This window comes from Rhinoderma darwinii, chromosome 7, assembly GCF_050947455.1.
Source record: "Rhinoderma darwinii isolate aRhiDar2 chromosome 7, aRhiDar2.hap1, whole genome shotgun sequence".
In the NCBI taxonomy this organism is placed as follows: domain Eukaryota; kingdom Metazoa; phylum Chordata; class Amphibia; order Anura; family Rhinodermatidae; genus Rhinoderma; species Rhinoderma darwinii.
Window position 1 is genome coordinate 70,841,945 of NC_134693.1, and position 27,865 is coordinate 70,869,809.

The 27,865-nt window shown below is 42.1% G+C and overlaps 1 protein-coding gene across 1 annotated transcript in view; it reads right to left on the reverse strand.

Annotated features, from left to right (window-relative positions):
• Positions 1-16,430: 16,430 nt before the first annotated feature.
• The window catches only part of SMDT1 (single-pass membrane protein with aspartate rich tail 1), a 38,635-nt gene continuing 27,200 nt past the window's right edge, over positions 16,431-27,865 (reverse strand). The window contains exon 3 of the mRNA XM_075832278.1: positions 16,431-16,599. The gene's annotated coding sequence lies outside the window, so the exon portion shown is untranslated. The remainder of the gene's footprint in view (positions 16,600-27,865) is intronic.

The window sequence follows — 27,865 nt, forward strand, 5'->3', positions numbered from 1 at the left end:
GTATTGTGCAGACGCTGCAAGACATAAAAAAAGATATACATATGGTATTGCCGTACTCGTATCGACCCGCAGAATAAAGTAAAATTGGCATTTATAGCGCACGGAGAACGCCGTAAAAAAAGAACAAAAAACATTGTCCCAATTGCTGGTTTTTCATCACCTTGCTTGCCAAAACATGAAATAAAAAAATCGCATGTACCCCAAAATGGTATCAATGAAAACTACAGATTGCCCCGCAACAAATAAGCTGTCACACAGCTCCAGTGGAGAAAAAATAAAAATGTCCTGGCTCTCAGAATATAGCGATGCAAAATGTGCAGTGTTCCAAAAGCGGATAAGATTGGGCACCATTTACCAGTGCGACACTGGCCAAATATCTATGAATTATTATTTATTTACCCCACTATTATACCCTCTTATTATGCCCCAATGTACTCCGCACAGCTTACATATACCCCCACATTATAAACTGAAATACCAGCAAAACCCCAAACAAAACAACTACCAAGCAAAATCTGAACCCTACAGCGTATCCAAACAGCAGTTTACGTCCACATATAGGACATCACCATACCCGGGAGAACCCGCTTAACAGTTTGAGGTATTTGTCATCAGTGGAACGAACTGGGCACAAAATATTGTGCACTAAAATGGCATATCAGTGGAAAATGGCAATTTTCACTTTGCACCATCCACTAAGAGGTCATTTCTAATAAATAAAAATAAACCCTGTGGGTTCAAAATGCTCACTACACCCCTTAAAAACTGCCTTAAGAGGTGCAGTTTTCCAAACTGGGGCTCACTACTTGGGGGTTTGTTTTACTATTTGACCCCAGAGCCCTGCCATTGTGGGCCAATGCTGTGAAAATCACCAAAATGGGCCTTAAATGCGCATTTGCTCTTTCACTCCTAAGCCCTGTCATATGTCCAGGCAAATGATAAATGTCTTAACGGGTGTAGTTTACAAAATGGGGTCACGACTCAGGCTTTTCCCACTCTACTCTGGTACCTAAGGGAGCTCTGCAAATGTGACATGGCGCCTGTTCACCAATCCAGCAAAATCTGCTCTCTAAAAGCCAAATGGTGCTTTCATTTTGAACCCTGACATGTGCCTAAACAGAAGTTTATGGCCACACATGGGATATTGCCGAACTCGGGAGAAATTGGATATTAAATTGTGTGTTGTTTTTTCTCCTATTACACCTTGTGAAAATAAAAAATTGGGAGCAAAACGACATTTTTTGGCAAAAATTTTTTTTTGTTACCTTTACTTCCTAATCCTAATAAAATCTATGAAACACCTCTGGGATCAAAACACTCACTACACCCCCTGATGAATGCCCTAAGTGGTATCGTTTCCAAAATGGAGTCAATTCTCAGGGGTTTCTACTGTACTGGTACCTCAGGTGCTCTGCAAATACGACATGGCGCCTAAAAAACAATCAAGCAAAACCTGCATGCCAAGTAGTGCTCCTGTCATTCTGAACCCTGCGGTGTATCCAAACAGCAGTTTATGACCACATATGGAATATTGCCATATTCGGGAGACATTGGCGCTTTTTCTCCTTTATTCCTTGTGAAAATGAAAAAAATTCAACATTTTAGTGTAAAGAATGTGGATTTTAATTTTCACTGCCAAATTCCAATCAATTCAGCAAAAAAACTGTGGGGTCAAAATGCCCACTATACCGCTAGATAAATTCCATGAGAGGTGTAGTTTCCCAAATGGGGTCACTTTTGGGAGGTTTCCACTATTTTGGTCTCTCAGGGGCTTTGCAAATGTGACATGGCGCCGCAAACCATTCCAGCAAAACTTGAGCTCTAAGGGTATGTTCACACGCTGAGAGGCAGTTACGTGTGAAAAGACAGACTGTTAACAGCTGCCTCGTTTCACACGTAAAAGCTCCTCCTCGTAATTTACGAGGCGTCTGAGACGCTCGTAAACCTTGAGCCGTGCTTCATTGATTTCAATGAAGAACAGCTCAAATTACGTGGCAAAGAAGTGCCCTGCACTTCTTTGCCGAGGCAGTAAATTGCCTCGTTTCAGACGTAAATGCTCCTCCTCGCATTTTGCGAGGCTTCTCTGACAGCCGTAAATTTTGAGCTGTGCTTCATTGAGTTCAATGAAGAACGGCTCAAATTACGTCTGAAAGAATTGTCCTGCACTTCTTTTGACGAGGCTGTATTTTTACGCGTCGTCGTTTGACAGCTGTCAAACAACGACGCGTAAATTACAGGTCGTCTGCACAGTACGTCGGCAAACCCATTCAAATGAATGGGCAGATGTTTGCCGACGTATTGCAGCCCTATTTTCAGACGTAAAACGAGGCATAATACGCCTCGTATACGTCTGAAATTTGGCCGTGCGAACATACCCTAAAAGTCAAATGGTGCTCCTCCCCTTCTAAGTCCTTCCATGTGTCCACACAGCAGTTTATTACCACATATGGGGTATTGCTGTGCTCAGAAGAGGTTGCTGCACAAACGTTGAGGTGCTTTTTCTCCTTTATCTATTATGAAAATGAAGAAATATGAGCTAAATCTAAATTTTATTAGAAAAAAATTAGATTTTCAATTTCACTGCGTAATTCCAATAAATTCTGCAAAACACGTGTGGGGTGAAAATGCTAACTATACTCCTAGAAATATTCCTTGAGTGGTGTAGTTTGTAAAATGCGGTCACTTTTGGGGGGTTTCCACTGTTTTGGTCTCTCCAGGGCGTTGCAAACACGACATGGCACTGAAAGCCAATCCAGCAAAACCTGCTCTCCAAAATCCAAATGTTACTCCTTCCCTTGTGAGCCCTGCCGTGGCTCCAAACAGCAGTTAATTACCACATGTGGGGCATTACCGTAATCAGGAGAAGATGCTTTACAAATGTTCAGGTGCTTTTTATAATTTATGCCTTGTAAAAATTAAAAATTTCTAATTTTTTTCAGAAAAAAGTTGATTTTCATTTTTACAGACAAATTGCAATAAGTTTAGCAAAAAAAATTGTGGGGCCAAAATGCTAACTATAGCACTAGATAAATGTCTTGAGGGGTGTAGTTTCCAAAATGGGGTCACTTTTGAGGGGTCTCCATTGTTTTGGCACCAGAAGACCTCTTCAAACCCGACATGGTGCCTAGAACACATTCTAAAAAAAACAAGAAGGCCCCAAAATCATCTAGGTGCTCCTTTGCTTCTAAGGCCTGTGTTTCAGTCCACTACCACAAAAGGGCCACATGTGGGATATTTCTAAAAACTGCAGAATCTGGGCAATAAATATTGAGTTGAGTTTCTCTGGTAAAACCTTCTGTGTTACAGAAAAAAATGTATTAGAAATTAATTTTGCCAAAAAAAAAATGAAAATTGTAAATTTCACCTCTACATTCCTGTGAAATGCCTAAGGGGTTAAGAAACTTTCTGAATGCTGTTTTGAATACTTTGAGGGGTCTAGTTTTTTAATTGGGGTGATTTATGGGGACTTTCTAACATATAAGGCCCTCAAAGCCACCTCAGAACTAAACTCATCTCTGAAAAAATAGCCTTTTCACATTTTCTTGAAAATAAGAGAAATTGCTGCTAAAGTTCTAAGCCTTGTAACGTCCTAGAAAAATAAAAGGACTTTTAAAAAACGATTTAAACATAAAGTAGACATATGGGAAGTTTTAACTAGTTTCTATTTTGTGTGGTATTATTATCTGTCTTACAAGCAAATACATTTAAATTTAGAAAAATGCTATTTTTTGCAAATTTCCATATATGGATAGCGATGTCGGGGGCTTCTCCAGGAGCGGAAACCCCTGCCAGAGCGGGGTCTGGCCGCTGGGGATTCCACACCTACAGGGAGCTACAGTGGCACGCTATCTATGGGGGATGGGCGGGGGGCTTTCTATCTTTAGGGAGGGGGTGCTATCTACATGGAGGGGCGCTATCTACAAGACTGAAGTCCCCGGCCAGAGATCTTGCGTTGCTCTGGCCGGGGATTCAATTGTTGAAAACCCGACATCACTGCCCTTCTATGGACAGTAACGTCAAGGGCTTCCCCGGGCCCAGCGCTCAAAGTAACACTGTGTGGGGAGTCCTCGGCCAGGATCAGTTTTTACCGGCTCTTACAAGGATTGTTTCCTAAAAAACTGCCGGTAAAAACAGATCCATTGACTTCTATGGGAGCCGCCTAGCCGTGAAAACAGCCAAAAATAGGACATGTCCTATTTTTTGATGGCCAATATTCATGGGCCATTAAAAAAACGGCCATGTGAATACACCCATAGAACTTCATTATGAAAACGGCCGTTTTTCACGGTCGTGTGAATGTAGCTTTAGGGTTTGACTCTCGATATTAGGTATTTCTTTTACTTTCCCTATGGAGAAGACATGGGGCTGAGCATCAATTAATTCTTCTTTTTTGGCTAGTACAGCGCTGACAGGGGCTTAAGTGGAAGTAGTTACACTAGGAGGGGAGGACCCACTGGAGGATCTCCTTATGCGCCAGTCTAACGCTGCTTCCATCCCATTAAGGGTATGTGCACACACACTAATTACGTCCGTAATTGACGGACGTATTTCGGCCGCAAGTAGTGGACCGAACACACTGCAGGGAGCCGGGCTCCTAGCATCATACTTATGTACGATGCTAGGAGTCCCTGCCTCGCTGCAGGACAACTGTCCCGTACTGAAAACATGATTAGAGTACGGGACAGTTGTCCTGCAGCGAGGCAGGGACTCCTAGCATCGTATATAAGTATGATGCTAGGAGCCCGGCTCCCTGCAGTGTGTTCGGTCCACAACTTGCGGCCGAAATACGTCCGTCAATTACGGACGTAATTAGTGTGTGTGCACATACCCTTAATAATCTATTGTATCCTATGTACAACGTGGAGCCTAAAACAGAATAATAACAGAGCTTGAAAAACAGTGCAAAAAGCAAAGCCTTTACTTAGAAAGTCTAAACTATGATAACCTAGAAAAAAGAAATTTATACCTCTCCAAATTCTCTCCTGGTAATGTAGCAGCACAGTGGCTCGGTGGTTAGTACGGTTGACTTGCAGCACTGGTGTCCTGGATTGGAATTCAACCAAGTGCAACATCTGCATGGAGATATCCCCCTCATATTTGCTTGGTTATCCTCCCACACTTTAAAAACATACTGATAATTAATTGGCTACCTATGAAATTGGTGTGTGTAAGAGAGTTCAAAATGTGAGTCCCATTGGAAACAGGGACTGATGTGAGCAATGGCAATATCTGTACAGCGCTGGAGAATATGTTGGCACTATATAAGCAACAAATAAAACATTGGTTTGCTCTTTTTTTTTTTTAAACTCTTAATATTTTTTAGAAAGAATACAATGTATCTATCCCTATATATTTATTTTTTTACTTCAGAGTACAATGAACCTTATTTATCAAAACTGTCTAATAGAGAAACTATAGTATTTGGAGACGTTAGGTGGTTCTGTGCCTAATTGTGGGTAGTAGAGTTGCACAAATTAGGTGCAGTGTACGTATGGGTACTGGGCCTGTGTTATTCCAAGAATCAAAATCTATAAAGTATTAAACACAACAACACCGCTCGATAGTGTAGTATATTTGGGAATCACCAATATCGACATTAATGTACGTACACATTTGCACTCACATTTGGTTAGAGAAAAGCAGGCATATCAAATGCTGATGATGGTCTCAAATTAAGTACCCTCAAACCAGTGGGCCTCAATGCCAACATTGACCTAACAGGACACTATTGCCCATCTGTCATATTATCCTCGGATTACATTTATCCATCTCTTGACTACCACATCCTCATCTACCATCACTCCCTCATTAAGATTGCAGTTTCCATAGAAGTACCGAACATTGTTTCCCCACACACTTCTCCCTTCCTTCCTTTCTCTAGTTGATCCTCGATTTAGATAGTAATCTTATCCCCTCCAAAATAGAGTCCCGTCATTTTCCCTTCTTCCATCCTCGAGCTCACCATTCAGTATTTTCAAGTTCATATGATACTAGTGAACTTGCGATGTCCTACAATCACCCACCAAGTTTACCAGCATCCAAGACACGGATAAAACAAACACTTTTTTAGCTTTTGGCAACAATATGAACACACACACATTGTTGTAACAATACTTTTATCGTATGCATGTCCAAACGTATCATACTATACTATTGTCTATTTCATCATATTTTTGAACATGTTAGCATTGTAATATTAACATTTTGAATACATGTCCCTTGTGAAAGGAACCATCCCTTCCTGTCACCTAGGAACTCTAACCCCTATCACATATTCCAACTCTCTGTAGTAATACAAACAAAGCAGGACAAAGTGTTTTATCCTGCTTGAAACTCTGGATTAAGCGGGAGAACCGCAAAACGTTAAGCCCTTTTTTAACTTGATTTTACTATTTTATATACCGAACGTGTATATATATATATATATATATATATATATATATATATAATTACTATTAATCATCACCATTTGCAGTGTCTCGGTTTTCAGATAACCATTAGCAAGTGCAGGAACTAGACGAAGAGGATTTCCAGAGATCACCACCAGCATTTGATATGACTGCTTTTCTCTAACCAAATGTAAGTGCAAACTTATACATTACTGGCAATATTGTTGATTCTCATATAGATTACACTATGGGGCATTGTTGCGGTTCTTAATAGAAAGACCGGCCTTGAAGCACATCAAAGTGCAGCTTTCATTTTTCTAGAGCAGTTTCAGAAATATAAGCGGAGTTCTGATGGACAGTTTTCCTACTAGACCACTTTGATAAATCTCCTTCATTGTCTCAGGCTATAAGCTTAAGGCTGGATTCGCACACAGCATTTTGCTGCATTTTTCATGGCGTTTTTAATGGCGGTTAGCATGCATACTGCCGCTCTCTTCAAGGTCTATGAGAATGACTTACACAGCCTAGCACTGTACTCGACTGTTTCCTTCATTCCCAAAGACTTTAAAGAGAGCGGAAGAGCGCATGCTGTGCGCCACTCCATTCAATGTTCTCCTCACCCAACGTCCGAGACACGTTTCTGATATCAAAATGTGCAAGATTTTTCTGTGTTCTCTATACAATACTGTGAGACTGTATAATTGGGATGTTGTATACCTCTGTATTGTACTTTTTGAAAAATAAAAACCAATTGAATTTCAATGTCCTCCTCACTGCGGTTGAGCAACGTTCTAACAATTGGTGTGGGGCCCTTAGAAATCAGAAAATGATCTCCTATACTGTGGATAGGTGATAACTTTTTTTTCTGGTAATACCCCTTTAATTTAAAGCTTTGAGCTCCTCCCCCTCCCAGAACTCCACCCTCTCCATGCGGACTGTGCTGTGTTGACTGCTGCTGCCTGTGATCCCTTGGAACAAAAGAAAGAATGAGCGTGTGAGCAGTCTGTGATGTCCGGGTTTCTGATTATTGCACTCGTTCCCGGCTTAAAGGAAATGGAGCCGACCCCCCTCACTTCTAATACGGGGTCCACATGGCTCTTTGGCGGACTGTTTGTACTGCCAGTCTTTGGACCATCTGACCATGCACTGTGTAGCGCATCCATTTGCTGGGGCTGAAAAGCATCATGCGGGGTCGTGGTAAGAGATTTCCCTTTTTTTTTTTGTGTTCATGTGCCTTCTCTCCCTGGAATTTTTCTGTCTAAGTCTGATTATGCCTCCTAAATCTGGGAAGAAGGGGAGAGGATAGCATTTTTAAAAATCTCTAAAAAAAAACTAAAAAAAACATTTATCGTAGGAGGAAGGCTAATAAAGGGACAACTCTACTGATTTATACCACTTTCCCTAATCTGACGAATAAAACGCATTTGGAAAAACCTGAATCAAGAAGCGCTGCATAGCAGTTTTATTAAAAATTGGGATTTATTTTTTATTTTTTTGAAGGTGGCAAGGCTGGTAATTTTTTGTCTGCTATTGTAAATCAGGAACAGAACTCTTCAATTGTGGCGATTAAAAGAGAATCTGGTGAGGTTCGCAACGATTCGGTTGCGATTGCTGCGACCTTTGCTTACTTTTATAAAAATCTGTGTGTCTAAAATCACTTATTCTGAGGAGTTTACAGGAATATTTGAATTCTATAAAGTTCCCTACCCTGTCTGATGATCAGAGGTCTTCTCTGGATGCTCCCTTCAGTAGGGAGGAGCTTCTTGAAGTAATTTTAAATCTTCCCTGCAATGAATTCTCAGGTCTAGACGTAATACCTTTTGAACTTTTTCATCGCCATCGTAATATATTTCAGGACAAATTTTTGGAGGTATTCAATTTTTCCCTTTCTGAGGGTCACTTTCCCACTTCTATGCGAGATGTTCTCATTGTGGTGATCTTAAAGAAAAATAAAAGATGCTTGTCCTCCATTATTTCATTAATAATAGACAAGGATCAAACCGGATTTATTTCAGGGAAATCAATATTGTAAAACATCCGCAAACGTTTCACGAATCTAAATTATGCAGATGATCATTTCGGGGAGGGGGTGTTTTTGTTCTTTGACGTGACAAGGGCATTTGACTCTGTGGAATGGTTTTTTTTTATGGACAATTTTGGAGAAGTTTGGGCCCAATATTTATTTCATGGGTTACATTTCTATAGTATAAACCGAGAGCTCAGGTCGGACTGAATGGGGTGGTCTCTCCTCATCAAGCTAAAGGTCGAGCATCAAGGATGCCGTCTTGAGACTTCCGGTTCCGGCGCTGGGGATGCAGGACGCGAGTGACTGAGCTCCCGCTCCCGTCCAGCCTGTAAGCTCGCAATAGTCGCTACGGCGACGATAATCAGCGGTGAAGTCACCAGCCCTGCACACGGCAACATCATCGGTGGTGCCTGTATGGACAGGTACCTCCTCAGAAGCGCGCAGAAGCCAGCCATGGAGGAATCAGACGCGGCCGTGGTAAAGGGAGGTAAGATGGCGGTGCTTCCCACCACTGCGACCCTGCTATATACACAGGAAGATGAGCTGCAGCACCATCAGTCCCAGCTTTCAAGCCCGGCAGAGCATGTAATGTCCGCTCTTCCAGTAGCCATTGACTATGTAACCCTGGCCCGTGAAGTAGCCAAACAGATAGCGCCAGACCTGCAAAAGGCGCTGGAAAAAACGGTGCAAGATTCTCTAAACCGCGTGCATGCGGAGCTGGCACAAGTCACTATCAGAGCTGATGAGCTAGAACAGCGTATGACGCTGCTGGAGGATGAAAATGAACGCCTGCAATCCAAACTTAGAGGGGTGCTGTCTGTTACTACGCAGTTGGGGAACAAGGTGGAGGATCTGGAAAATCGCTCCAGGAGGAGCAACCTGCGACTGGTGGGGCTGAAAGAAGCGGTGATATCTGCTGATTTGCAACGAGTGTGTGAGAGGACATTGCCGGAAGCCTTAGGTCTTCCCCGTCCATGCCGGATGGAGAGGGCGCATAGAGTGGGGCCGGACCCCAGAAACCTCCCAGCAACAGACGACCACAATTCACATCGTCCCAGACAAGTGATCTTCAAACTGTTGGATTACAATGACAAGGTGGCACTCATGAAAGCTTTCCGCAGCAGATTGCGTCCTTTGGAAATAATGGGCATGAAAGTGCTACTATTTGAGGATTTCTCGGCGGAGGTTGCAAAACGAAGGCGGGCTTTCAGCAAGATCTGCACCGCGCTGTTCCAAGCGAGAATACGCTTTAGCCTGCAGTACCCAGCCATCCTGCGGGTGTTTCAAGAGAACGGGCGGAATAAGGTTTTCACCACTCCACAGGAAGCAGAGGACGCACTTGCGGAGCTTTGTGGGAACAGATCACAGCAAGAGGAGCGTCACAGTCCAGTACATAGTCCGCATCGCAAGTCGAGAGAAGCCAAAAGGAACCGGCTAAATATGGAGCGAACCTGGGCAGAAGCCTTAATGTCCACACCTGGAAGATCCCGGGGGGGGGGGGGTCGAGCCGGAAATGGAGGGGACTCTCCGAAGCCGCAGAGGCGAACACGGGACCGCACCCGATCCACGTCTCCTGATTGACGGACGAAGTCCTTTTTTTTGGCGCATTTTATTTAAGCTGATGTGATGATGATTTTGTGGACGCTGTAGACCAATTGCAGATTCCGACCAGCTACAGATAAGTTTACAGATAATCTGAAAGTTATTGAGGGAGATATTTTGCGGTCTTATACAGCACTATGTACCGGTCAACAGTTGACCTATTGTTACAATGTTACAATGTTATCAAGGTTGAAGTATATGCATCAGGATCTGAGATTGTCCCTGGTGGGCGGGATCGACCGGGAGTGATACAATGCCTCCCCCACGCAAGGGATTAGTGTTATCTGTTACAATGGCAGACTGAGGGAAATTGTGGTAGGAGATATGGGACACGGAGGTAGGGAAACCTTGAAGCGAAGCAAGGTTCATAGGGAAATGTGAGGATGCAATCCTAACGGACTCTAGGCTGTTAAAGTAATGATAAGGGAATGTACAAAAGGGTGCGCAGGCGACAAAGAGGTACTGAGGGGGCAAGGGCAGGTGTTACTTCCTCATGGAAGGAGCCATATAGGCAGGCTGGGGGGGAGGGGGAGGGAGGGGCGCGTTCTGGCATAACAGAAAAAAGTGAAGTCACATACACCAGTGGGTATTAAGGGACTGCTAACCCTTGCCGCAGGTGATTTTATTAGGTAAGGGATGGATGGCCTTGCTGGTTCTGGCTTACAAGCCAGGGTTTGGTTATGATGTTAATGTTTGTACATGGCTCTTGGAAAAAGACGGATCTGACTCCCCGGACTCCACACGACTTTTAGGCACTTTAGCTCATCTTAAACACGGCCCAATAACATGAAAATAGTTTCTTGGAACGTTAAAGGGCTGAGATCCCCACAGAAACGGACCAAACTTTTAAGGCACATGAAACGATTGCATCCTGATGTGGCCCTATTGCAGGAAACTCACCTTACCGAGCCAGAGTTTAAGTATTTGCAAAAGTTCTGGGTGGGTCAGGTTTTTGGCTCGTCGGCAAGGGAGGGTAAGGCGGGAGTTATAATTCTGGTACATAAAAATTTTGCGTTTACACTGGTGTCCCAGGAGCGGGATGACGAGGGCCGTTGGATCCATCTAGTGATGGAGCATGGAGGGGAAACCATCAGTATTTATAATGTGTATGGCCCAAATACGGTTAACACTGGTTTTTTTGGTCACTTGGAAACCCAACTCCAGCAGGATCGCACTAGGTTTTTGATTTTAGGGGGAGACCTTAACACTGTAAGGTCTTCAAAGGAGGATAGGAGCGCAGGGACTAGTTCGCAGAGAAGCAGAGATCGGATCCTGCCCGACTTTTTAAGACACACGGCCCTAATAGATGCGTGGAGGAGTTTACACCCAGATGCGCGGGAATATACACATTTCTCTCATGTTCATCAGTCATGGTCGCGTATTGATTATTTGTTAGTTAGTGACGCAATGTCGCGACGTTTACGTGAAGCGGCAATTGAAGATCTAGTTATTTCGGACCATGCTCCGGTTACCATTACATTGGCCGACACAGTAGCTAGAGGAACGGATTTTATCTGGAGGTTTCCCGCCTTTCTGGCAAAGGATGAGGGCTTTACACAGAAGCTTAAGGGGTGGTGGATGGAATTTGATGGGGATAATGTAGCGCATCGCTCGGAACCATCATTGTATTGGCGTACAGCCAAGGCGGTAATAAGAGGGAAAATCATGCAGTATAGGTCTAATCTTAAACGTAAGACGACCGAAGGATACAAGGCAGCGAGCGACAGATTGCGGCGTGCGTACACAGCATTCCTACATTCTCCATCAATGCTATTGGGGGAGGAATGGAAGGAAGCCAAGCGACAATTTGATCAATGGTTAGACAAAAGAGAGAGTATTTACCGGTTCCAATTTGATGCGGATTTAATGCGTTTCGGCAATAAGGCGGGCAAATTATTAGCGCGGTTAGCAAAGTGGAGGTATGCACCGGCACATATTTCAACACTTAAAGAATCAAACGGAACTCCTACCTCGGACCCAAAAAAATCAACACCATATTAAGTAAATATTACCAAGCCATTTACTCAGAAACACCAATAGATCTCCAAAAAGGGAGGGAATTTTTGGAGAAGGTCAAGCTGCCAGGGCTCACCCAGGAGCAGAATGGTCATTTGAGCGCGGAGATTACACTAGAGGAAGTTTGGAGCGCCATTAAAACATTATCTAACGGAAAGGCCCCGGGTCCAGATGGATTCACAGGGGAGTTTTTCAAATCTCTGAGAGAAGAAATCAGCCCTACCTTGGTGGCATATTATAATACTTTACTAGGAACGGGAGCTTTACCAGCAGAGGCCAAGGTAGCGCATATAAAGGTGTTACCCAAGAAGGGGAAGAATCCTCTTGACCCGGGGTTGTACCGCCCCATCTCGCTGATAGACTAAGATCAGAAATTGCTCACAAAAATTTTGGCCAATCGACTGGCTATGTATCTACCCATACTGGTGGGAAAATCTCAGGTAGGATTTGTAAAGGGCAGGGCAGCAGTGACAAATCTACGCAAGGTATTGACGGTGCTAGAAACTGTCAGGCACGATCCCCAGCCAGGTACCAGGCCGGCACTTTTAGCCTTAGACGCAGAGAAAGCCTTTGATAACATACAATGGGAATGGCTGGGGATGGTGCTAGACAAAATGAACATTCAGGGAGATTTCCGGGTCTTCCTGAAGGGAGTCTACAATAACCCGCAAGCGCGTGTTCACTCCTCGGGGTTCCTATCAGATCCCTTCCAATTACATAAAGGAACATGACAGGGTTGCCCCTTGTCGCCCCTGCTATTCAATCTAGCACTGGAACCTATGGCTAGATTCCTGGAGGAATCGGATATGTTCAGAGGCATTCAAGTGGGATCTTGTGCAGTGAAATTAGCCCTGTTCGCTGATGATGTCATACTTTTTATGTCAAACCCTCAGGAGCATTTAGTGAAGGTTTTTCAATTTTTGCAGGAATTTGGGCAATGCTCGGGATACAAAGTCAATATAGCTAAGAGCGAACTGCTGGAGTTGGGCAGGCCATTGCCGAAGACCTTTTGGCAATCATTGGGTTGCTGGATATCACCGGTGGAACACTGCATTACCTATCTGGGTATCAAAATAGGGAGGGTACCAGACACTCTGTATGGCTTAAATTATCCCCCGTTAATTAAAAAAATACAAGCGGAACTCACTAGATGGGGCCAATTGCCGTTGTCCCTCTTGGGAAGATGCCATCTGATCAAGATGGTTAGTTTTCCTAGATTGCTATACCCCTTTCAAACGCTACCTCTCTTATTGAAGCATGTGGATGTCTCGAAATTGACGTCTTCATTCACTAAATTTATATGGGCAGGAAAAAGGCCACGCATAGCACTCACCAAGTTCATGATGGGTAAACAAGAAGGGGGTGTGAACTTTCAGAATGTCAGGGGTTATAACGTGGTCTGTCTTTTGCGTCATGTAGTAGATTGGCTTCATGAAACAAGCAATTATTCCAATTTAGATCTGGAAGGGGAGTATGCTTCACCCTGGAAACTGAAAGCTTTGTTACATTGTAGAATCGCTTCTCTTCCGTGCCGTCTCAAAGCCTCCATTGTGTTGAGAGATACAGTTCTAGCTTGGAAAGTGGTACGTAAGCAGTTTGGGTTACCCCACCTGGTATCGAAATATATGCCGTTGAGCGGCCATCCAGAGTTTTTACCGGGAATGGACAAGGGGGACGGAATTGCCTCATGGGGGAGGGTAGGCATTGGTAGCACAGGGGATCTTATGCATACAGAGGAAAAGAGGTGGTTAACTGGGGAGGAAATCACCGCTAAACTCAGACCCATAGTAGGTAGAGTCAATTTTTTGCAAGTACTTCAGGTACGAACATTTTGTACCTCCAGGCTCAGAGATTTGAGCAAGGAAGCGACTACGCACACTCTGGATGAGGTCATAGGTCCAACAACTAGGCGGGCGACCATTTCAGGAATGTATAGAGCATTGAGAGAGGGTTTTGTTCGTCCGCAATTAAGGATTAGTTTTAAAAGCTGGGAACGGTGGACTCAGGACCCAGATATAGGAGAGACCATACTGGGAGGTTGGGAGACGGTACGGAAGAGTGTGATAAATGAGAGCTGGAGGGAAACCTATTTCAAGTTGATGCATGCAGCTATATATGGCTTTAATATCTTGCCCTCACAATCTTTCCCTGATCGCATTACAAGTTGTCCCAAGTGCAATACACCGCTGACGAATTTGTGGCATGGAGTATGGGGGTGTGTGCATACGAAACGATTTTGGGGGATGGTACAGAAATATATTAAGGACCATTGGAAAACGAATCTCCCAATGACGCCCCAAGCGCTACTATTCCATCAGGCGCGGCCGCCGGAGGAAGAGGGTGCTCGAGAAGTAAGATCACCTCCCGTGTTGGTGCACACGATTTTACTGGTAGCTTTGAGATGCCTCCTGAGTCAATGGTTAGAGGCAGACACGCCGGGGTTAGAATTGATTGTGTCACGGCTGAAACAGTTATTGGTTTTTGAGAGGGTGGAGGTGGAAAGGCGGAAGGAAACGGGAACCAAGAAGCTATTTGATAAGTGGCAAGTATTTATAGAAACGCAATGTACAGCAGCCGAAATAGCGGAAATTGTTAGGCCTTTCCAGTACACAAAGTGGTATTGTACACAGCTCTTGGCAGGCGTTTTAGGGAGGATGCAGCTGTGAACCAGCTGGGGGAGAAAGGATGAGTGGAAACTCATTGATGATCTAGGTGGTGTTGGATTTGGGGGAGTCATGTTTGTTTGGTCCATCTGAAGATCGACAATTATGCCATGTTTCTATGTTGGTGTGTTTATATGTTATGTTGAATTTAATTCAAAAGTTAATCCCATGACAGTTGAGTGCTGCGCACTCATGATGTAACGCTTACGTGAAATGTAAGAAAATGTGAAAACTGACAATAAAAAGGATATTTAAAAAAAAAAAAAAAGGATGCCGTCTTTCTCCCCATTTATCTTCAATTATTATTGAATCTTTGGCTAGAAGGGTCTTTACATTAATTTGACGAAATCTTCCTTCTTCCACTTGGGGATGAAATTAATTTGGAGATTGTTGGAGAATTGGAAGAGATAAGGAACCTTTCGGTACTTGGGGATTATGTTTCCTAAAAATCCTAAAGATTTTGTTCAGATTAATGTTTTGCCTTGAGAAGCAGCGGGTGGAAAAAACTGCCTTTTTCTAGAGCTGGTAGAATTGCTTTAATAAAATGGTAGTTCACCATACAGTTTTACATGTTATAGGGAACTCCTCAGTGTGGATGCCAAAAATGGTTTTCCTCCCTGGAGTCCAATCTTAATAAATGGATCTGGAAGGGGCAAAAAAATATATATATTTTTTAAAATTAAGCAGGTCCTTTTGGTCAAGCAGGGGTATTGCATTGGTCGCTAACTCTTTCAAGCTGGTGAGCTTAAAAGTTTTGATTCAGCAGGAGTTTGAGGTGGGACTGCAACACTTTATTTTATTTTCAACCTACACATGCTTAGGCCGCTAATGGAGGTTTATAATTAGGCCCTTTTGGATTGTTGAATTGCTGTTGTGCAGCAACGAGAGGAAGGGAAGAACTTCAAAACTCTGTAAAAGTTTCTTAGATCTGGGTCTTTTGGGACACTTAAACGTCAATTTAAAGGAGTGAAATGGTGTGAATCTCCATTGGCCATATGCATATGAGGAAATACAATTTTACTGAATCATCGATATTTCTCTCTCCTATATAATAAAGCTGATTTTTCACCTAAATCTGTGTTCTGGGAAGCCATGCCTCTTCCTTGTGTTTGAGGTGCAATGCCTCTGATACAGACCGTGTTCAATTGGCTTGGCGCTGTCCGTAAATACACCTTTACTGGACTCAAGTTTTTACGGTTTTGAATTTCACATTTGGGTTGAATTTACAGGCTGTGTACACTGTACAACTTTGGAAAAAGTCATTTAAAAAAAATAAAAATGTCTATCAGTGTGCTTGGTGCAACTTTCTAATTACATCTTATTGAAAAAAAACAACAACTTTTTGAGATACAGCTGCATTGTATCCTGTATACAGAGCAGCTATATCAAGTGTTGAAACCTGTATCCATCAGGTCAGCGGCACTGACTGGTTCAATGTCAGCTGGTCCTGCACGTCGCTAACACGAAGGATCAAGCTGTTACCGATCACATCTAAGTTCATAACGTAGATGTGATCGATCCCGTTAACAGTTACTTCATTTTGCTTTGTTGATGCCGTATTTACATTAGAAGGAAATTTCAGCTAATGTCATTACAACAAACCCTTGTTCCTTTATTTTTTTTCTATATCTACACTAGTTAGCAAAAAACTTCCGATTTATTTGCAATGCGAAATAAAACGGATTATAATGCAAAAATTTATTGCTTCATGCATCTAATCAAATGTAGACAATGTTATAATTTAAAACAGAATTTATTATGCACTATACATGGTAATACCACAACATTGCATCACAGGAATACATGACGGACTTTCCAGAGCATACATGAAATTATCATTACAGCTTCATAACAAGGTATTTGATGGCGTATTCTCATATGATGCGGCTGCCTCATGTAGTATCTGTAAATAAAAAAAAAGAAAATTATTAACCACTTCAGGACCGTAGCACGTAAATTTAACTAAGCAAAGAGTATGCTTTGTGTAACATATTTGTCTTCACCTTGATCTCAAATTGAGCTCCAAATATCAGTTCTGTGCTACTATACATGGTGCTCAATTGAATACTTCATTATTAAAGTAAAAACAAACCAAGTACACAATAATTCATTTGATTAATTTTGTTGTAAATATTACTGGTTGAACAAAAGTCTTAGAGATCATCTCGCATCATAAAAACCAAACAAATTTGAAATAGCACTAAAAGGGGTTGTTCCAAGCTTAATACTCTTGTGCATAATTGATAAATGTCTACTTTGGCCCCGGCAATAGGACTCTCACAGATTACTAGAACACACTCCTCTTTACTGAAACCCTCACAGTAAGGAGCAGCTTGGATGGAGCCAAGGAGCGCCCTCCGCTCCATTTAAAATTCTCCTCCCTGCGGCTGTGCAGCGAGGAGGAACGAGGAGTTTGGGATCCCCGCTCTAGTGATCGGTGGGGGTGTCTGTGGATAGGTGATAAATGTTAATTTGGAAACAACTCTTCATTTTCTCATATTTTGTGCGGTGTTTCTGTTTAACTGCTCTTAAAGCTAATTTCACACTATCCTTTCATTTCATATTCAGAAGAGAATAAGAAAAATGTTGACGTTTCCTTGCACTAAAAGGCTGCTTTAGCTCTCCCTATGCAAAAATGCTAAATGACATTGTCAGAGGTCTATGGAGTCAAATACTGCAGGGTCAGTATTCCGTTTGGCAAGGAAAAAAATAAATAAAAAATTACTAATGACTACTCTAACACCACATTACTCTGCATTATAGATTTCAGCTTGCTGAACGCTTTGAGCTTGACGTAACCCCTTAAAGGGATTGTCCCAAAATTAGATGTTATCCCCTAACCATATGATAGGTGATAAAATGCTGATCAGTGGGGGTCCGACTGCTGGGACCCCCACCGATCACGAGGACAGGGTTCCCGTTCCTTCAAATGAATGGCTCGGCAGGCACTGCCACTCCATTCACTGTATATGGGACTACCGGAGATAGCCGTGTACGGTGTTCGGCTATCTCCAGCAGCGCCACAGAGAATGAATGAAGCAGCAAGGTGCATGCGAAAACCTGCTGATCCATTGATTAGGAGGAACGAGACCTCCCTTCTCGTGATGGGTGTGGGTGCCAGCAGTCAGACACCCACCGATCGGCAAGTTATCACATATCCTGTGGTTAGAGGATAACGTGCATTCTTGTGACAACCCCTTTAAGTGGAAAATCTTGGCCTTCCTGGCATGCAAATTCATTAGTTTTCGCCTCACTGCATTGAGAGAGTCCTAACTTTTTCATTGACGTTGCTGCGTGAGGTCTTGTTTTATCACATTTCAATTTCTTTTCCTTTTAATGCTATTATTTTGTGATACTTATAATCATAACAACCCATACAGTTTAAGTTATGTCGCTAGCAAAGGCGTATATTTTTTAGTACTTATTTATCTACTTAAGGACAGGGAACATAAGGGAGGTTTAATTTTTTTTCCGCATTCCAAAAGCCATTTTTTTTTTTACATTTTCCTGATGTGGATGTATGATTGTTTAGTATTTTGCGGGACAAGTTTTGTATTTGAAAGGCACCATTGTAAAGTACACACAGTATAACTTACATTTAATAAAGACAAACTTTTTTTTGGGGAAGAACCCCCCCCCCCCCCCATTTCGCCACCTGCTCTGACACAGAACCAGATCAAGATAAAGAAATTGGTCGACCCCACAATCTCCAAAAGCATACCAAGCTGTATATCGAAAATACTAGGCTTGCCCATTTTATTAATTTATTGAGGAACATTATCCAATATCACATATCTGTGAATGGCAAAAGTATGTGAACCTTTGCTTTCAGTATCTAGTGTGATGCTACCCCTTGTGCAGCAATAACTGCATGTAAACTTTTTCGGTAATTGTTGATAAGTTCTGCACGTCGGTGTCGAGGAATTTTAGCGTATTCCTCTGTACAAAACAGCTTCAACTCTTATGTTGGTGGGTTTCCTCCTATGAACTATTCGCTCCAGGTCCTTCCACAACATTTCTATTGGATTAAGGTCAGGACTTTGACTTGGCCATTCCAAAACTTTATTCTTCTTTAACCATTCTTTGGTAGAACGATTTGTGTGCTTAGGGTCGTTGTCTTGCTGAATGACCCACGTTCTCTTGAGATTCAGCTCACGGACAGATGTCCTGACATTTTCCTTTAGAATTTTCTGGTATAATTCAGAATTCATTGTTCCATCAATGATGGCAAGTAGTCCTGGGCTAGATACAGCAAAACGGCCAAAACATGATACGAACACCACCATGTTTCACAGATAGCATGAGTTGTTTTTTTTTGCTGGAATGCAGGGATTTCCCTTCTCCAAACATTTAAACCAAGCTTTATTTTGGTCTGATCCATCCACAAAACAATGTTTCAATAGCCTTCTGGCTTGTCCATGCAATCTTTACCAAACTGCAGACAGGCAGAAATTTTCTTTTTGGAGAGCAGCGGCTTTCTACTTGCAGGTCCTGCAGGTGTTTGTGACCATTCAATACATTGCCTAAGGTCTCTATAAATCATGCTCATTGTTGTCTAGCATGAACACGTTCTTTTGAAAAAATTTAGGATCTCCCAAATTGGAAGACATCTGGGATAATATAATATAGTCAAGTAGTTGAAGATTAATGAATAGCTGGTTATATAAAATTGGAAATTTGTTAAAGGATGCCGTGTAAGAAAGAATAAGATTCCTAGAGTCAAGCAAATCAACCAATAGGTTACATCCTTGAGCAGACAAGACATTAACTGGTGTCTGTTTACTCCATCTCCCAAGAAACGCGGGTTACCTATAAAGAACCAAAAATATTGAAAATGCTTGGGCAACTTATATAGATTCGTAATCTTACTTAGTACGGTTGAAAAAAAAACACATTTGTCCATCAAGTTCAACCAAGGGATGGGAAAAGGGAAGGGATGAAACAAAAATTCTACACATTGACATAGGAGCTAATATTTTTTTTGTTCTAGGAAATTATCCAAGCTTTTTTTAAAGCCATCTACTGTCCGTGCTGTGACCAGCTCCTGCGGTAGACTATTCCATAGATCCACAGTTCTCTCAGAAAAGAAGGCTTGTCGCCTCTGCAGATTGACCCTTTCTTTTTCCAGACGGAGTGAGTGCCCCCTTGTTTTTTGAGGGGGTTTTTACATGGAACAGGATTTCACAATAATTTTGTATGTGCCATTCATATATTTATATAAGTTAATCATGTCCCCCCTTAGTCGTCTTTTTTCAAGACTAAATAGGTTAAATTCTATTAATCTTTCCCATAACTTAGATTTTCCAGGCCCCTTATTAGCTTCGTTGCTCTAATTTGTATTTTTTCCAACTCCAGGGCATCCTTTCTATGAACTGGAGCCCAGAACTGAACTGCATATTCTAGATGAGGCCGCACTAATGCTTTTGCAAACTGGTAATATTACATCCCTGTCCCGCGAGTCCATGCCTCTTAATACACGACAATATCTTGCTGGCCTTTGAAGCAGCTGATTGACACTGCATGCTGTGGTTTAGTTTATGATCTACAAGTACACCCAGATCCTTTTTAACAAGTGACTCCCACAGTGTAGTTCCCCCTAGGACATATGCAGCATGCAGATTGTTGGTACCCAGATGCATAACTTTACATTTATCTACATTAAACCTGATTTGCCAAGTGGATGCCCAAACACTCAGTGTGTCCAAATTGGCTTGTAATTTCTGAACATCTTCCATAGACTGAACTATACTACATAGCTTGGTGTTATCTGCATAAACAGAAACAGTGCTATTATTTCCATCGTCTATATTAGGGGTGGGGAAAGTCCGGCCCCCGGGATCATTTGGTCCGGGCCGGCCTCACTCAGACCGCGCTGCCGCCACGTCATTCGCTACTTGGCTCCATCAGCAGCGGTTTGAGTGAGGTTGGCGTGTGCCGGCCCAAGAGTGTATCAGTCCGGTCACCTGACCTCAGTCAGGGACGTGAGGTTAGGTGACTGGACTGTGCCGGCCCAAGAGTGCACCAGTCCGGTCATGATGAATTGACATGTTTTTATAGGTTTTTATCATATATATGATTTCAATATTTCCTATGAGATGTAAGGCTTGCATAGAAGCCAGCATTGTAACAACGTGATCATTTTAAGGTGTGTGTGTGTGTTTAGTCGGCGACTATTTAAACTGTGCACTATGGTATACGCCTTACAAGCCGCGGAAGAAGCCAGAAGGGGGCGAAACCCAGGGTCGGGCTGGATTTGTTTGACGTGCCACGCTTTTAAACATTTTATTATATGTTTGAAATATCCTAATCCTTGTGAGTATGGAAATAAAATGTGTACTTTGATAAATCTCCAAACAGTGTTGCACTATATTTCTCTTTTTTCATCTAGAAATACAAAATCTGTAACCTGTTGGATCTATGTGTAGTGGCAACCAACATTGAAAAATCTGGATTAGCCTCCGTAGAACTACAGGTCTCAGGAGAAGTTGTCCACCTTTTGCATCCTTTTTGGACTTTATTTATTTCCTATTTGTGTATGTGCTGGGAAAAGGGATATCTGCTAAGGATCTTTCACTAGGTTGCCATTTTTTTAATCGTTAGAGCGGTATTATGTATATATATGTAACCCAAAACAATACCAATAAAATCCACAGCTTGTGCCGCAAAAAAAACAAGCCCTCATACAGCTACACAGACTGAAAAATCAAAACGCAAAAAAGGAAATCGCTCTAGTAAGGCGAGCATTAAAAAATCATCCTGATGTGTAGGCCACAGGGGAACATTTCATCCTGTAGTAAAACAACAAAATCTTTATAAATTTGGTATAGCCGTAATCGTACTGACCCACCAAATAAAGTTAACATGTCCTTTATCCTGCTCGGTTAACATCGTAAAAACTTATGCCAGAATTGTTGTTTTTTGGTCATCTTGCCTCCCAAAAAAATGTAATGAAAAACTCACATGTCCCAAACATGGTAGCAATAAAAACTACAGCTTATCGCGCAAAAAAGCCTGGATACGGCTATGTAAGTGGGAAAATAAAAAAAAAGTTATTGCTCAAGTAAGGCGGGGATGAATAATGAAAAAACATCCTGATGTTTAGACCAGAGGGGAACATTCCTTCAGTTAACACCCCTTGATAAATGCCTTGAGGGGTGTAGTTTCCACGATGGGGGTCGCTTCTTAGGGGTTACTTTTATTATTTCGCATCAGAGCCCCTGCTATTATAAACCAATGCTGAGTAAATTGCCAAATTAGGCCTCAAATGCACATGGATCTTTTTCACTACTGAGCACTGTCGTGTGTCCAGGCAAAAGAGTAGGGCCACATGTAGGGTGTTTCTAACACCAGGAAGCACTGTATAATAATTAAAGGGCTGTCTCTTCATAGTGGCACACAAATTGGGCACTGAAATTACATCTCTATTGAAAAATTGCCATTTTCACTGTACACTAATTTACCCCTGTAAAGGTCAACGTGCTCACTACACCGCTAGATTAATTCCTCAAGGGGTATAGTTTCCCAAATGGAGTCACTTCTTATGGATTTCCACTGTACTGGTACCTTAGGGGCTTTGCAAATGAGACATGGCTTTCAGAAACCAATCCAGCAAAATCGGAATTCCAAAAGCCAAATGGCGCTCTTCCTCTTCTGAGCCCTGCCGTGTGCCCAAACCGCAGTTTATGACCAAATATGGGAGTTTGTTGCACTTGGGAGAAATTGCTTTACAAACCTTTAGGGGCTTTTTTCCCCCCATTATTCCTTCTAAAAATGAAGCATTTTGAGCTAAAAACTACATCAAATTGGAAAAAATTAAATTTTTAATTTTCACTGCCCAATGCTAATCAATTCAGAAAAAAAAAACGTGGGGTCAAAATGCTTACGAAACCCCTACATGAATTCCTCAAGGGGTGCAATTTCCCAAATGGAGTCATTTCAGGGGTGTTCACTTTACTGGTACCTCAGGGGCTCTAAAAATGTGACATGGCACCTAAAAACAAAATCCAGCAAACTCTGCGCTCCTTAAGCCAAATGGTGCTCCTTCCCTTCGGAGCCCTGCCATGTGCCCAAACAGCAGTTGATGTACACACATATTGTATTGCTGTACTCGGGAGAAATTGCTCTACATATTTTGTTTTTTCACCTTTATTCCTTGTGGAATTTAAAAATTTTGAGTTAAACCTACATCTTATTGGAAAAAAATAAAATATGTAATTTTTCCTTTTCACGGCCCAATTTTAATAAAATCTATGAAAAACCTGTGGGATAAAAATGCTCACTGCACTCCTAGGTGAATTCCTTAACCCCTTCCCGCTCCTTGACGTACTATTACGTCATGGCAGCTGTATCGTTCGCGCTCCATGCCGTAATAGTACGTCTCGGGAGTAACGGCCGTTTCGGCCGTCCTCCCGACACATACAGGAGCTGTGACAGCTGCTGTCTTGTTCAGCAGCTGTCACAGCTCCTACAGCGGGGACCGATCGCTGTGTCCCCGCTGGTTAACCCCTTAAAAGCCGCGTTCCATAGAGATCGCGGCTTTTTAGGGGTTAAGCTGCCATCGCCGGCCTGCTACGCGATAGCGGCCGGCGATGGTGACTATGGCAACCGGACACCAAACAATGGCGTCCGGCTATGCCATAGACGGAAGCCTAGTGGGTCCTGACAACGTCAGGACCCACTATGCTTGCTGTCAGTGAGTAGCTGACAGTTCTAATACACTGCACTACGCATGTAGTGCAGTGTATTAGAATAGCGATCAGGGCCTCCTGTCCTCAAGTCCCCTAGTGGGACAAAGTAATAAAGTTAAAAAAAAGTTAAAAAAAGGTGTAAAAATAAGAAAATAAAAGATTTAAAAGTAATAAAAGTAAAAATCCCCCCTTTTCCCTTATCAGTCCTTTATTATTAATAAAAATATATAAACAAACAAATAAACTATACATAATTGGTATCGCCGCGTCCGTAACGGCCTGAACTACAAAATTATTTCATTATTTAACCCGCACGGTGAATGCCGTAAAATAAAATAATAATAAACCGTACCACAATCACAATTCTTTGGTCACTTCACCTCCCAAAAAATGGAATAAAAAGAGATCAAAAAGTCGCATGTACCTAAAAATGGTACTGATCGAAACTACAGTTCGTTACGCAAAAAATAAGTCCTCGCACGGCTTTATTGATTGAAAAATAAAAACGTTCTGGCTCTTAGAATACGGTAACACAAAAAGTGAATGATTGTTTACAAAACGTATTTTATTGTGCAAACGCCATAAGACATAAAAAAAACTATAAACATCTGGTATCGCCGTAATCGTATCGCCACGCAGAATAAAGTGAATATGTCAGTTATAGCGCACGGTGAACGCTGTAACAAAAATAGAATAAAAAAACAATAGTAGAATTGCTGTTTTTTAGTGACCACGCCACCTAAAAATAGAATAAAAACTGATCAAAAAGCCGCATGCACCCCAAGAAAACTACAATGGATTCTTCAAGGGGTCTAGTTTCCAAATTGGGGTCACTTTTGGGGGGTTCCCAATGTTTTGGCACCACAAGACCTCTTCAAACTGGACATGGTGCCTAATAAAAAAGAGGCCTCAAAATCCACTAGGTGCTCCTTTGCTTCGGAGGCCGGTGCTTCAGTCCATTACCGCACTAGGGCCACATGTGGGATATTTCTAAAAACGGCAGAATCTGGGCAATACGTATTAAGTTGCGTTTCTCTGATAAATCCTTTTGTGTTATTAAAAAAATGGTATAAAGAGGATTTTCTGACCAAAAAAAAATGTAAATTTCACCTCTACTTTGCTCTAAATTTTTGTGAAACACCTAAAGGGTTCATAAACTTTCTAAATGCTGTTGTGAATACTTTGAGGGGTCTAGTTTCTAAAATGGGGTGTTTGATAGGGGTTTCTAATATATGGGCCCCTCAAAGCAACTTCAGAACTGAACTGGAACCTAAAAAAATAAATAAATGAGGCAATACTCGCTTCTTACATTATACTGATAATGAGCCGTGCCCACCCCGAGATGACCCCAGTTTTGACCGTTTGTATAAACGGAGACCCCTATTAGACCGTTCCAGTGCCCGGTTTTCCCAAGCATACACCCCCGAGAAGTGTATTTCTATTGATGAGTCCCTGGTACATTTTAAAGGGAGGGTTCAATTCCGCAAGTACCTGCCGGGTAAGAGGGCAAGGTATGGCGTGAAGATGTATAAGCTGTGAGAGTGCATCAGGGTATACCTACAGGTTTAGGATATATGAAGGAAAGGCCACCCCCAAACCAGACTGCATCCTGGACTACAATAGGTACATGGGAGGGATGGACTTGTAAGATCAAGCCCTGAAGTCCTACAGCGCCATGCGGTGTGGTATAAGAAGCAGACCGTGCACATCATACAGATGGCTTTGTACAATGCGTACGTGCTACGTCGATGTGCAGGCCAGACGGGAACTTTCCTGGAATTTCAAGAGGTGATTATCAAGAACCTAATCTTTAGGGACCAAGAAGGGGGGGCACCCAGTACTTCTGGAAGCGAGGCCACACGCATCGTACCAGGGCAACACTTTCCAGGAGAAGTTCCCCAAACTGGCAAGAAGGGAAAAAGTCAAAAGAGGTGCAAAGTCTGCTATAAGAGGGGGTAAGGGAGGACACAATATATCAATGTGATACGTGTCCCGAATAACCAGAGCTCTGTATGAAAGAGTGTTTTAAAATTTATCATACATCCCTTGGTTTATAATTTACCCCAATTTTACTTACCCTGATGCACTCCACACAGCTTATCCCCCCTAGTCTTTCCCCTCTGAGCCCTGCTGTGTGTCCAGGCAGCTGATAACAGCCACATGTAGGGTATTGCCATACCCGGGAGAACCCACATTACAGTTTATGGGGTGTAGGTCTCCAGTCAAAATGCTCACTACACCTCTAGATGAATGCCTTAAGGGTGTAGTTTTTAAAACGGGGTCACTTCTTGCAGGTTTCAACTGTACTGGTACCTCAGGGGCTTCTGCATACATGACTTCGCACTAGAAAATCCCCAGTAGGCCAAAATGGTGGTCCTTTCCTTCTGAGCCCTCCCATGGGCCCAAACGGCAGTTTATCACAACAAATGGGGTATTGCGGCACTCAGAACAAATTGCGCAACAGAATGGGGTATTTTGTTTCTTGTGAAAATAAGAATTTTTTGAGCTAAAATGACATATTATTGGAAAAAATATATATTTTTTTAATTCCCAGCCCAATTCAAATAAGTTCTGTGAAGAAACTATGGAGTCTAAATGGTCACATTACCCATAAATGAATTCCTTGAGGGGTGTAGTTTCCAAAATGGGGTCACTTCTGGTGGATTTCCATTGCTTTGATACCTCTGGGGCTCTGCAAATGCGACATGGCACCCGAAAACCAAACCAGAAAAATCTGTACTCCAAAGAACACACAGCGCTCCTTCCCTTCTGAGGCCTCCCATGGGCCCAAACGGCAGTTTATTGCCACAAATGGGGTATTGATGCACTCAGGAGAAATTGGGCAACAAAATTGAGTATTTTGTTCCCTGTGAAAATAAGAAATTTTGGTAAAAAATTACATCTTATTGGAAAAAATGTCATTTTTTTAATGTCACAGCCCAATTGAAATAGGTGCTGTGAAAAAACTGTGTGGTCAAAATGCTAACAACAACAATAAATGAATTCCTTGAGGGGTGTAGTTTCCAAAATGGGGTCACTTTTGGTGGGTTTCCATTGCTTTGATACCTCTGAGGCTCTGCAAATGCGACATGGCACCCGAAAACCAATCCAACAAAATCTGGACTCCAACAAACATATAGCGCTCCTTTCCTTCTGAGCCCTCCCATGGGCCCAAACGGCAGTTTATCACCACAAATGGGGTATTGCCACACTAAGGACAAATTGGGCAACAAAATGGGGTATTTTGTTCCCTGTGAAAATAAGAAATTTTGATCACAAATGACATTTTATTGGAAAAAATGACATTTTTTTCATTTCACAGCCCAATTCAAATACGTGCTGTGAAAAAACTGTGCGGTCAAAATGGTAACAACAACCCTAAATGAATTCCTTGAGGGGTGTAGTTTCCAAAATCGGGTCACTATTGGGGGATTCCTACTGTTTTGACACCTCAACACCTCTTCAAACCTGGCATGCTGCCTAAAATATATTCTAATAAAAAAAGAGGACTCAAAATGCACTAGGTGCTTCTTTGCTTCTAGGGCTTGTGTTTTAGTCCACGAGCGCAGTAGGGCCACATGTGGGACATTTCTAAAAACTGCAGAATCTGGACAATACATATTTAGTAGTGTTTCTCTGGTACTCTTTTAATAGAAAAATATAAAACATTACAAAATAAACGGTTTTTACAAAACAAACACAACAAAACAAAACTTATGTACATTTCTGTACAATTTATCCAGCCTGACCCTTCTTACATAAATCCCCATGCATACATAACTATAATCCCATACTCATTCATACACACACCTAAACCCCCCCAACCCCAAGAAAACATAACTATAACACTATATACAACATACTCTTAAAAACCATGTGCCAACCAATGGCCCCCTAAAAAAAAAACCACCACATATATAAAACAAAATAAATAATAATCATAATAAAAATAAACAAAATAATAATAATAATAATAAACTCTAAAAATAAAAGTTACCATCTCATGGTGCACTTACTTCAGTGCACCATGTAAATGAAAAGAAAAGAACAAAACATAAAAAACAACAAAACAAACCCCAAAAAACAAAGATTTTTTTTTTTTAATTTTTTTTTTCTTTTTTTTTTTTTAAATTTATTTTTATTTTTTTTTACATTTTTTTTTAATATTTTATTTTTTTTTTTTTTTCTTTTTATTAACTTATCCACATTCATACCTAACCCTGTACATACTACCTTATCCATCACCACCCATCACCTCCCCCAACCAGCATCACGCCTCATGTCCTTCCATGTCCGCATAGTTCAGATGCTGGCCCCCACCACCCAACACATCACCCAACCAGCCCGATCCCACGTCTCATGTCCTCCTCACGTCCACGTAGTCCAGAATCAGGCTGGGCACACCCCCAGGCCCCCCACCCCACCTATCTACTGCCCATCTTACCTAAACATTCACACAAACCCATGCATAGACCTATACAC